Genomic DNA, 12,947 nt, shown 5'->3' with positions numbered 1-12,947 from the left:
ACGTTACAGTTCTGTTACTTGAACTCTGACTTCATCAGTCTTGAAAAAATGTGTATAAAATGAAGGGAGACAAAGTAAGAAAGCACTTTAAGTATTAAGAGCAAAAGACAATCAGAGACCAAGAGCAGTGAGTAAGAGTATGCTGCATAATTACTAATTAAAAGAACATTTAGGCCTTTCTTATCTGAAACTTTCTGTATTAAGAAAAGGCACATTACTCAGCGTGACATACATAATTGGTGGTAAATGTGAATGATTATATTGTGATAGGGTGCAGGAACACCATGATTCTTTCCCTCTGTCGCTTAGTGACTGCCAGGACTGGAGTGAGGCCGTCCACATGATCAACACCATGTGTTCGGCAGGCAAAGAAAGGCTTCAGCCATCCAGCCCTGACAAGCACAGCATTTCCCTCTCTAATCAAAGCCCCATTGAACATGCTAACACACTATCAAAAGCAAAGTGGTAAATGTGTGAACCATGACCCAAAGAATATAACCAACTTTAATGTCCACAGACACAGGTTAGAAAAGTTGCCAGGGCCCTCTTCAGAGAAAACCAAAGGAATGTAAGAAGACACCAGTCTGCTTCAAAAACTGGGGTGGATGCCAAACCACAGCTCTTTAGACACAGTAGAGATGCACAAAATTAACCCAGACACACACTATAACAGTACAGATCTATTGCAAGTTAAATGACATAGAACACACTTTCTGTGTGTGTTAAGAGACACCTGAACAAATGCCAACCTATTTGCACCAAAACATACAGACCCACACAAGTGTGCGACAACCAGGAAGCCAGCTGTTCAAGTACACAAGACCAAATGCAGACATTGAACACAGGCCACCACTGTTGCATAACTGCCTTTCCGCCTTACCTGCTCTACTAGGAGCTGCCCTGATAGGAAGCAGGAAGGGGGTAATGAGGGCCAAGCTGTCACCCACAGCCTATATAACCTCGCTGCCTGTTATGTGCCTCTCAGGGACACAAGGCTACTTAGCCTATATGACCTCCATCTCCTTCCCACAGCTGGTCTGTCATCCACCAGAGACCCCCCCCTCATGACCGGAAGGCATCTGTCAGTGCAAGGCCTTGTTCCATTGGAAGGAAGACAAGGGATTTGCACAGTCCATCAGAAGGACAGCCGCTATTGTCAACTGACAGCCTTTCTAACAACTTTAACCTACTAATCCAAACAATTTATATTCTCTACCACTCAGTGCCCACATCACTCTGACCTAAATTAAGCAGCTATTTAGCATGGCAAGCAGAGCAGCACAGCAGCCACTTGTAAAGACATTGCATAAAATAACAATGCCTTTGGTCTAAATTGAGGTCTGCAGCACAATGGCCAAAATGCTCAAATTTAAGGCATTTTAAGGTATTTGATATTTGATGGCCATCATATCCACTATCTGATGAGAGTGAGCACAATTCCTCACTGTTTTAAGATCTCTGTTTTGACCAAGGTGTTAATACTTTGGTTGGAAGGTAGAACATTTGGTAATACAAGTTTACTCTTTGGCCCACAGAAAGCAGTGTCTCAATCTATATCACAGATTTCAGTCAATTACAAATGTTCTTGGTACAAATCAAGAACAGTGACAAAATTAGCCAGCTTTAACACCTTCCTTAATAAACTTAAGATGCACTGCAAGTCTTGTGACGGTACAAAAAAGGTAATTTGCTTTTGGAAACAGATTTTTCTACAACTATTGTGAAAAATAATACAATTTAAGTTTAAACTTTCATTTCTTTGTGCATATGTGGTCCTGCATGCTCAGAATCAAATGAAAACAAACAACACATGAAGTCTTACAGCTCATAATACAGGGAGTCTAGTCTAGTAGTCTATAGTTGTTTTAGTTGAGAGGCAGGCTGTTATTGTTGATATGCCACACATCTTTCTTTACATTCAAAGAAAAGAATGGGTCAAAATTAAAAAATGTCAATGTCTTGGGGCCATTCTCTCTATTTTATTCAAATGATCACAGCTTACATTGAATTATTTCCAAATGAAACGAAATTGCTTAGCAAAACATAAAATCTTTCTTTTTTTTTCATATTCAAAAATGCTGTCCTGTTGTTTGTTTTTCCTTTTATAAACTTGGCATCTATGTAATTCCAACATTGCGTACTCCAGGCTCAGTAAAGCATCGGAGATAAAAGAGAATCAGTAAGGAACTTAGCACCAGGTGCCCTCCTCTTAGCCATGCTCACGAGCTGATACTTCAAACTGCAGTTTTTATTAAAAATTATACACTGCAGTATTAACCTAGACTTTTAAGCAGTTTCCACTTTGAGAAAAAAAAAGTTACATTGTATGCAGTATCGCCATCGCTTATTTCACATATGGCATGTACTAGTGCCAACCTCAATGGTTTGTCAACTGCTGTTGTGAAGCCTTAAGTTTGCAAATTGGTTGTCTGTACCTCATGTCTGTTAATCACACTGTAGCCACGCCCTAATCCATACCCTGCATGATTATCTATTTTTCTCTAAATGAGAATTCAAAAGATGAACTTTGTGTTGTATAGAACAAGACCTGAAACTAGCATCTGAAACCATACACTGAAAACTAGGGATATTTTCATGAAGACTTCAAATCAATCGTTTCACAATCAACCGCTGGTGGTCATCAGGTAGAATTCAGGTTGAGGGCACTTGCACGTGAGATCACATGTCTATGTTTTTTATATACACAGTATCTATGTTTATTTTCCAAAAAAAATGGGGCTTTAGTTGGGATTTCCTCTGTCAAGAGCTGTGTTTTTCATTGGATTCCAGACCTGTTACTTCATTTGAAATTAAAAAAGAAAAACATGCAACAACCTGTTTGAACTTAATATTAAATCAATCTAAATCCAATTCATAGTCTTTAAACAAACTGTCCTGCTAGTTTTCTACCTGCCCAATATATATATATATGAATGAATGTAGTGACTTGAGCGTAGTGGGCGTGGTTCGATTCCTGGTGGGGGCACCTGAAGATGTCGAGGTTAGTTGGTTAATTGGTGACTAGTGATGGGCTACAACAAGGAATGGCGACTAAACGAGATGAGAGACTGGACCCCTCCACAGAGACCGGACCCTGGTCATTTTTTCGGAATAAAAAGGAACGTATCTGTTAGGAAAATTCTCAGAGGGGCTCACTAATAATGCATATGAACCAGTGAAGCAGCCATCTAAGTGCTAAGTGCTAAGTCACTCACTGAGCTCAACACAAAGAGGCTGATGTCACAAAGATGTCAGTGATCGGTGGAAAACCAAAGAGCATGGGGATAGAAGAAATTAAGAAGTTAACAGTGGATTTGATATTCCCACCAAAGTTGTGGGACGTATGCTTCATGTATTTGCTTAAATGTGTGGAAGCATTAACGTTTTCAGTTATAACTGAAGAAATTGGCTGTACTTCGTTAATTAAAACACTGTCTCTGGGTTAAATTTGTGTAAAATGCTCCAAATCTTTGCCTTCAATGAGGACGGGGCCGGTTGAATCTCTCCTTCCTCCATTATTGTAGTTTCTACCTTGTTTTGGTGCTTACCGCACAAGTGTATATTCCAGAACCGGCTCTGTGGTGACGTCAGGACAACCCACATACAAAATGGAGGCAGAGAGCCTCGAAAATCGACCATCACTGCAGTCAGCTTGCCAAAAAAAAATCATGAAGGACTCCCGGACTATGAGAAATAATTCTCTGGTGTGATGAGACCAAGATTGAACTTTTTGGCCTTAATTCTAAGCGGTATGTGTGGAGAAAACCAGGCACTGCTCATCACCTGCCCAATACAATCCCAACAGTGAAGCATGGTGGCGGGAGTTTTTCAGCTGCAGGGACAGGACCACTGGTTGCAATTAAAGGAAAGATTAATGTGGCCAAGTACAGAGATATCCTGGATCAAAACCTTTTCCAGAGTGCTCAGGACCTCAGACTGGGCCGACGGTTCACCTTTCAACAAGACAATGAACCTAAGCACACAGCTACAATAACGAAGGAGTGGCTTCAGAACAACTCTGTGACTGTTGTTGAACGGCCCAGCCAGAGGCCTGACTTAAATCCAACTGACCATCTCTGGAGAGACCTGAAAATGGCTGTCCACCAACATTCCCCATCCAACCTGACAGAACTGACGGGATCTGCAAGGAGGAATGGCAGGGGATCCCAAATCCAGGTGTGGAAAACTTGTTGCATCATTCCCAAGAAGACTCACGGCTGTATGAGCTCAATAGGGTGCTTCTACTCGATACTGAGCAGACGGTTCTGAAAGCTTTTGTTCTTTGTCTAAATTTCTATGTGTGTGTGTGCATGTGGAAAATCTATTTAAATGATTTTAGCAGATTGAAAATTTAAGGGGGTCTGAATACTTTCCATACCCACTGTACTGGTGCTCTGATATGAAACAACAGTTTTGGTAATCCTTCTCAGCATCTCTTCAGTGCACATTTTTCATTCTCCTTCTCACTTTTCCTCATTATAGCACTTGTACTTATCTGTATAGTCCGGATATATTAAAGAGTCATCACTAAAAATGCAAAGTAGAACATACAAGTTTGTTGGCTGCTTTCAACAAATATTGTTTGGGATTTTTTTTTCCCCACAACAGCAATAAATCACATTATAAAGCATATCAACTTACTCAAATGAATTATTATGGATTAAAAAAAATTACCAACTGAAATATGAATTTCCTTTGAATTTAAAATGCTCATCTTAAAAATAAAAAAGAAGTGGTTGAAGTGATTGGAAATTTTGGCTTCAGTTCTCAATTTTAAAGCAATCCTACAGTTTGGCAAATTCTTCAAAGAACTCAAAGACTTCCTGGGAGCTGGAAAGGAAAGTAGGATATTGTGCTTCGCTATTTTGCCCTCCGCTCCCTGCTCTTTCCTTGGCGTGAAAATTACAGATTATGGCCAACTAAGTGGAAAAAGTACTGACATTAGTCAAAGTCTGACATGCCTCCATAGCTTTTGGGTGTGAGTGTTTGTGGGGAAAGAGTAGCACAGTGGTGTAGAGTGGGTTGTATGGAGTGGAGGGGAAAGATTGATTTCTAATTAACAAGCTGGTTGCAGTAATGAAAGACTAGATGGTCTCTACTGGTAGTGGATCAATGGGGAGCAGTTCCCTTGACATCTAGTCTTAATCACACTGGCTCAGCTTGGCAAGAATGCACTCATTGCTGTTATCAACACTGTCATGCTCCCTTCATCGGCCCTTTCTAATCACGTCTCTTCTCTGTCCTAACCTCTTCCTCAGACCTCTGCCTTCACTAAAGAGTGAGGATCACTTAATGACTCTATCACTCCATTTCCTCTGCTGTCATGACAAATGTGTTGAGTCACCGACACTGTGGTGTTTATCTGCGGAGAGAGTGTTCTGTGCTAAGATGGCTGCATTGATATTTGATATGTTTGCCCCTGATCCTTGCAGTTTGCAGAGGTTAATCTGTGGTGTATTTGCACTTTAACCGTAATATGTCTAAGCCTCATTCTCAATGCTAAGAACACGGTCACGTGCAGTTGGAAGACAATTGCACGGACCTTGATAAGGGGTACATTAAAACTTTGTTTTATCAAAGCCATTTCAGGCATTGGGTATGCTGTAATTGTTTTGGTGTGATTAAGAGCTACACACGAGGCAACAGACATGTAGACACATTCCCAGTGTCACAGACATTTTAGAGTAAAAGTCTAACTAAGTTATTTTGAGGTCACTTGCTTTTAGAATGGATTGATATAGTCCCATAATATAAGTACAATGAAACCCCTCATTCACAGAGGTGGAAGACTCACTGGTCCACTAATAAGTATCGAATATGTCACTAGTTTGGTGAAGGCCAATTTTAAACAACAATTAGTACGCATGACATGTGAAGGGAAAAGGTAAGGGAACATATCTGCAATCTAGCTGAAAAGCACAAAAAGCAAGTTAAATGTGCCTAATCTTTTTTTGTTGTCCAGTGAAAGTATCACTGTGGATGTTCTAATCCTGAGTCAGAGCTCGATGATGACACATGGACATGTAGGGGGGTAGATGCATGAGGTCTGATATGTGGGATTTCAACTATACATTAGGGGAATTAAATATTCTCAGGGCTCTGTAAACACCAACCCCCTCAACCATGTCACCACAATGCCAATATGTTTGAGTTTGTGTGCGTATGGATGTGTAATCTGGCTCTGCCAGCCTGTCATGTCTCTCTGGGCAGAGTGGGTCTGGTTGTTTGTAAGAAGCTGGTGGTGAATGGGGGGTAGGGCTGGGGCTAATCCGCCTGTGCCACGCGCCGTGTGCCCAGCACCCAGCCAGTTGCACCATGCTGCCTCCTCTGTAGTGGGTCCATTGGAGTGCTACAAGGTCCTCTGAATGCTATCAGCACAGACGACACACTGGCCCCCGAGCAGGGATTACAGCTCCCTCAATGAAGTCGCCAGAAGGAGGATCCAGTGCAAGAGGAGGAGAAAGAGGAGGAGGAGGTACACAATCCTCCAACAGGAGCACCATTCTCTAAAAGGAAGAGGCTGTCGGCAAAGCGGACACGCCAATCAACAGTGGCAGCGAAACCACCCAATGAGAACAACACGTCCAGCATGAAGGAAAGGGAGGAGGGAAGGCAGATTTAAAAAGGATCCATCACCTTTCAAAATCCGGCTTAGAGCCACTTGGTACTTCTTAAGGACAATGAACACTGGCCCATTGTTAAGAGGTAGCCTGGGATGGGAACATTAGCATGAGTTTGCATAGACATAGTATGCTCCAAATGTCATATGCAAACCAAGTGTTTGAGGGTTCTAATGAAAAACAAAAAATAACTCTGAAACAATGTTTACAACCTGTTTGTTGTTAAAAGTGAGCATCAAAGTGGCAGGGCCAGAGGAGAACGGTTGGGGGGCAACAAAAATTATTTTAATAGATGGTGGAAGGGTGCATACCTTGTCTTTTCCATCTGAAAAGTGTGGTATAGATTCATTACTTTGCCCGGGGGGGAGGGAGGGGGTAGAGTATGTTGTGTGGGCTCTGTGAGCTAGTGTTCTGTTTCCCACTATGATTGAGACTGATGTATTTATTGACTGAAATGCAGAACTTGCCGTGGTACAACTTCAGTAACAACAGAATTGAGAGAAACCAAAAAAAAGAACACAATTGAATGGTGTGTGCTTCAGGTATGGAAAAACCCAAAATGTCACAAAATTTAGGAAGGTTTCCATTCGGGTTAAGGATCTGTTTGTGTTTGTGCATTCTAAAAACTCAAACCTCCAGACATCTTCAAATGGACACAAGGGAAACAGCAAGCATGCACATACAAGGACAGCAGGAGTCTAACATCTGCACAGCACAAGCTAGAATTATCAACAGAGAGGCACTCCAAATTAGGCAAACCCCCAATAGGCAAGCACACACTCCAACATCCTGAAAATACTTACACCCACTTGTCTGCCCACTCATGAAAGTTACTGAAAACACAACTCACATTTGCTTGTTAAGAGCTTTCTTGTTTTGGCTTGAAAACAAACCCATTGAGGAAATTGAAAATAAAAAATGTACGAGCTCCTTGCCACTTGCCCAGATAAAACTGGCATGGGCGCACACTTCTACAGTATTTGGCACTGATCCAGTCTCTGCCTTAATTTTTCCCTTTCTAACAAACCTGGCACCAGGCTGGCCAAGACTAACAAAGTCACTGTTATCTGGGGTGATTCTCCATGCTCTGATGCAGGAAATCAATTTTCCATAAATGCAGCATAGAGGTGTGATCTGGCCCATATCCGCTGTCATGGCTTCAAACTCTCCTGAGCTGTTGTAGCCTAACGATTCTTTATGAGATGGGTCAGCTTGTTGTAGCATCATTACATTGTCATAGGCTTGTACAGTAAGCTAAAATAGCTAGAGCATGTTCCCGTGAAGACAGACTGACACAGTCATTTAACACCTGACAGGAGGAAATACCAACCTCCTGTTCATGTCATCATGTCATAGCCTGTTGTAACATTGTCACAGAGAATTGTAATAGCCCGCTGAGCTGGACATTTGTGTTTAGCCAGTGGAACATCTGACCTGTCTCTGTGTCATGATGGATCACCCACTAAGCACTGAGTGCTGTGTGCATGGCCAAGCGTGCATGTGTGACAAAGGGAAGATTCCCAATGAATATCCATTCTCATTTCTCACCCATCTGCTCCCTCATATAAAAGAAACTGGGATATCTCAGCGAATACAATGCTCCTTAAATGGTTCATCATTCAATGTCCACAAAGATGGAACATCCAAACACACCCAGCACGCCCATACAAACAGTAATACACTTGACACACTTCCCTCTACTCAGTGAAGTGACCTATTCAGACAAAGCAGCAGGAGGCAGAGAGGCTGAAGAGCAGGAAAGCTAATGAATGCACGGGTTTGGACCACTTGAAAGTGCTAGTTCTGTCCGCATGTTGCTTTTCCTTTGCTCACAAGAGAGCCCTATTAAACCATTAGCCTCGATCCCCACTACTCTTTCCTCTCTCTTACCTCGATTTCAGTGCCTTTACTCCCCTAAACTGAATGTCTACATTAAAAACTAGGCCAGTCTTTTAATGGTTCATCGGACAATGCTTGCTGCACCGTAAGAAATACTTCAGTTCAGTTCCGGTTTCCTGGTCTTTTGAGTAGATAAATGTAAAACACTAAAGTTAAGGTGAGCAGAGAGGTAAAGACAGAAAGACCGGGACACCAACCAAATCTTATCACTCTGCAGGAGTAGAGCTCCAAGCCAAGCAACACTGACAAGAAGTGGTCAGAGGTCAGACAGCAGACTCTTGTTGGTCCTCTCTGAGGTTAAGTGCTGCGGAAGGTGATGATGATGACATCCAATGGGCTGCTTAAGTCCCGGCTGACTGATGCCATTTTGGCATTCAATCTAAAGAGACAGATGGCTGTGAGCACCTTCTGTCAAGACTTAAAGATGAGCGCTGTGTTTCCATCACATTTGCCTGTGTCTTCACTGATATGACCTGGTGTATGATAAGATAGCATCTGCTTTTCTCCAACCTCACTGTGGCCTTGTGTCTGTGACCTTCACATAAACAGGGCTGAATTGTTGTTCTACAGGCATCCGTCAACAGCACACTCACAGACTAACTACTCCAACCATGACAAGTAATCAACTTTGGAGATAGATAATGGCCTGTTTCCCTTTGCAAGACACTGTGAGTTGTTTCTGTTGTGTGGAAGGAGAGCTGCTGAAGTAATTCACAATGTCTAATCTGATAGGTTATCATGAGAAGAATGAATGGTGCAGATGAATTTATCTCCAAGTTCCCATTTAGAATGTCATTTATTGGCAACGTCCAAATCCCCTTGAAATGTTGATTGTTTCTCGGGCCTCTTCAATCATTTGCACATGAAAAGGTCCATAGAACCAGGCAGCCGTAGACACCAATAACAGATTAGCAATGGCCATTTCAGCCTGTACTTTCAACTACTTCTCCAAGCAGCCTTCTCTTTTTTACCCTCCGTCACTTTGGCCATTTTTGCACTTCCAGTTTTCTATAGTGGCAGTATGGTAAAGGCACACTGCTGAATGCTTCAAATATTGTTTGGTGTTCAATAGTATGGTGGAGCAATGAATAGGGTGTGTGTGAGAGAGAGAGAGAGCCACGGACCAACCTGTACCTGCATCCCTCAGCAGACACTTGTGTGAGCGGCTCATTCAGTGTTTTAAACTGACACCAATAACCCTGCATATGGAAACACAAACAAAACTCTGCACTATATGCAATTGCACATACTGACAATCAGAGCACAAACTCATACTTAAAAAAACTTAAAAAAAACAAAAAAAAAACCCAGGCTTTGTGTGCTTGTACTCTATTCAAACACACAAAGCCTAAAACCACCGGTGTGATAAAAACACACAGATGTAGCTTTCATCTACAGCGCCAACAACCATTACACATTGGGATGAAATAGACACAAATTCCTTGACATACAAAGATACTCAATCAATCTCACTGGCCCCATTTCTGCTCATGCATCTCCATTTTTCCAACAATTCTCCACTGACTTGCAGTGGCAACAATCTTTTCTATGATGTTTTCTACTCTGGCTGCAGAACAGAGCAGACAATGTCCCCTCTCCTCATGATGCAAATTCAATGTGCTCCACTGGAAATCTTTTCCTGATACCAAAACAGAGTGTTTGGAGGAATTTTGCCTCTTCCTGGTTCTCCACATCTGTGTCACACTTGCTTCTTGAGTGCTGTTGGTCATTAGTGACAACAAACATGCAAGGTCTCAGCAGCAGGAATGAACAACAACACTTTTTAATTAACTGTGTTTACAACCAGGGCTCTGGGTTATGTATTGTGATGTTCCTATAAACAAGCAGTTGCTGTACGGGGAACATCTTGCTTTCCCACAGTAGTGTTACAGAAGGTCAAACCCAAAATGAAAGAGAAATGCTTAGGCATTACTGAACTTAGGAACTGCTTCCTGAGCATAGCAAAGTGGTTCAAAAGGGTCATTTGATTATTTAGAGGACAGGCTCTAATCCCAAAGTGACCTTACTTCTTTTTGCTTCTCTCTCTCCTCTAAAAGATAAGGCTATATGTGGGTAGTATGTGAGTGTGTGTGAGTGACACTCGGTTTCCATTTGTGTGATACACGGATTGACCCTAGAGTCTGAATGTAAGAGGCAGAACTTCACAAATCTTTTCATCTCTCCTCTTCCATTTCCCAGCAGTTCAGAGTGTCTCTACAGTATTTCTATTTTTCTATATTTTTATTTTGTCTGCCATGACCCTGCCAATGCACCCACCCTCTCAAACATTTCCAACACACAGAGTATTGCAACCTCTCTTGGTCATTTCATTCTGACAGCTTAACACAGAAACCTTGTCTACAAAGCATGCACACACAGAAGTATGCTGCCCACACATGGTCTTATCAGTCAAAAGCAACAGAGAAGCGAGAGGTATGAGGTCACACAGAAACCCAATTACTGTACAACGAATTGACCACTCAGAATCTTACTCGAGCTCAGCACCAAATGCTGAGGTGGTTCTTTAAGACGCTCACCTCCTGTCTCTTTTATAGGGGTCATCTGTCTCTTATGTCTCTAATTTTTCCTTCCCTCCACTGGCAACCTCTCTCCTTCACTCTCTTTCTTCAGTTTTCTTTTCTACAGCCCTTCAACCACACGGCCAGCATCTCTAATGCCTGACGCCCACAAATTTCCACATGCAGCTCTTTCAGTGGTTAGATTACACATTGCTTTTAGAAGATTAAACTAAATGTAATCCAAAACTAAAGCCCAGGGAGAGCACAAAAATAACAATTAAAAAAAAACCATTGACCAAACCAAATAAAATGCATGAAATACAAAAGAAAGTAAATATCTAACAAAAACCCTTTTTCCACATCACCAGAAGATAGGCTTTTGTTAGGCTATTGTTTTTTCCTTTCAATCTTATTCTAGGATTCTATTTTAACAAAAGCAGGCAGATATATCCCCATCCTCAATTGAAGTCTATATATTTACCATCTAATTCTTGCCACAGTGCCCCAGCAGTAGCTGTGGTAAGAACATGTAAAAACGAATGTAACCATTAGGGATTGAGAGGATAAGACAGAAGTGGAGGAGAGAGAGAAATTTGAATTACTCTTGATTGTACAATTGAGGAAACATCCAGCCATGTTCCACTTGCTCACTTGCCATTTATCCAATTATCTCCAATCAAACTCATCAAAACCCCAGAAATTTAACAATGAGCTGAATTCAAGTGCCAAAACATGGAATGGAGAGGAAAAAAAAGTGAGCATCTTGGAACCCTGTCATTTTTTCATCCAAGCCCTGCTGCTGGTATCTTATCGGCTCAATCCTCTCATCGTCATTTAAATCTCCCCCTACTCCATCTGATTCTAGCCGTGGCCCTATTTAAATCTCTCCCTCCTCCCAGTCCACCACATTTCTAATGCTAATTATTTAAACCTCTTCGTGCGCTGTGTCCCTCCTATCTACCAGCTAGTTATTCAAATCTCTCCCCACCCGCTCTCCCAACCAGCCCGGCCCCAGTTAAAAGGTCCTTGACTGAAGGGTTGATCTGGGCTGTTGTTTTCAGACAGAGGATAATATTGCTTCTTCCAGAGTCCTCCTCCTTTCCCGCTCTGTTATCCTGGCCTTCTCGTATCCTTTTTCTTTCTATATACAATTACACCGCTGCACACATCCCTTTTGAAATCAAGAGGTTTATTTGCCATGGTAATGCAATGCAGTCATGGACAGCGCAAGAACAGCGTAATAAATCCAGTTTGCCATATCAAATTAGACATACAACAAAGACAACGACAAGATATGGGCAATATATACAAAATGTGTGTGTCTAGGAAGCCAGATAGAATCAGTAACATATATAAAATGTGCATACATCCAACTCTTAGGGAACAGGATAGCTGCATGGGAATCTGACCTTAGTCCGTTTGTGGTGGCCTTTGTGGGTCACTGTCCTCGGTGTTAAGTGAGTGGTGAAAGTGAGTGACTGAGCAATGGTGACACAGTTTGGGAAGTCAGAGGGGATCGTTTTTTCCAGGACCAGGTGCCAGGACATCATAGTGGGAAGGGGGACATTAATCGCTGTCTCCTCTTATATTCAAAGCATGATTTGCTGATTTGTTAATACTAATTTTAATCAGACAGAGAATCTCTTTCTATGTTGCTCTGTTTGTCCATTCCCACTCGCAGTTTTTGCACTCTCACTCTCATTCAGTTGGAGGGATCTCGCTATTAGTCCTACAGTATGGAGAAGCCACCTACACATGGAGCATCAGTATCACAGCTCTGTAAAACACCAAAGCTGCTCACAGCACAGAACAGGAGTCCCACTCAGCATCACTACTTATAACAGTTACATAAATGCTGGTTTCCAGCAACAGCCCATAGAAACGGCACACTCCCATATGCAGACACCAC

General features: G+C 42.0%; 1 protein-coding gene across 2 annotated transcripts in view; it reads right to left on the bottom strand.

The window, feature by feature from the left end:
- Positions 1–12,947, bottom strand: part of reln (reelin) — an 87,748-nt gene that overhangs the window by 74,016 nt on the left and 785 nt on the right. The window lies entirely within an intron of this gene.

This window comes from Echeneis naucrates, chromosome 16 (genome assembly GCF_900963305.1).
Source record: "Echeneis naucrates chromosome 16, fEcheNa1.1, whole genome shotgun sequence".
Lineage (NCBI taxonomy): Eukaryota > Metazoa > Chordata > Actinopteri > Carangiformes > Echeneidae > Echeneis > Echeneis naucrates.
This window is presented reverse-complemented; position numbering and strand designations above follow the sequence as displayed.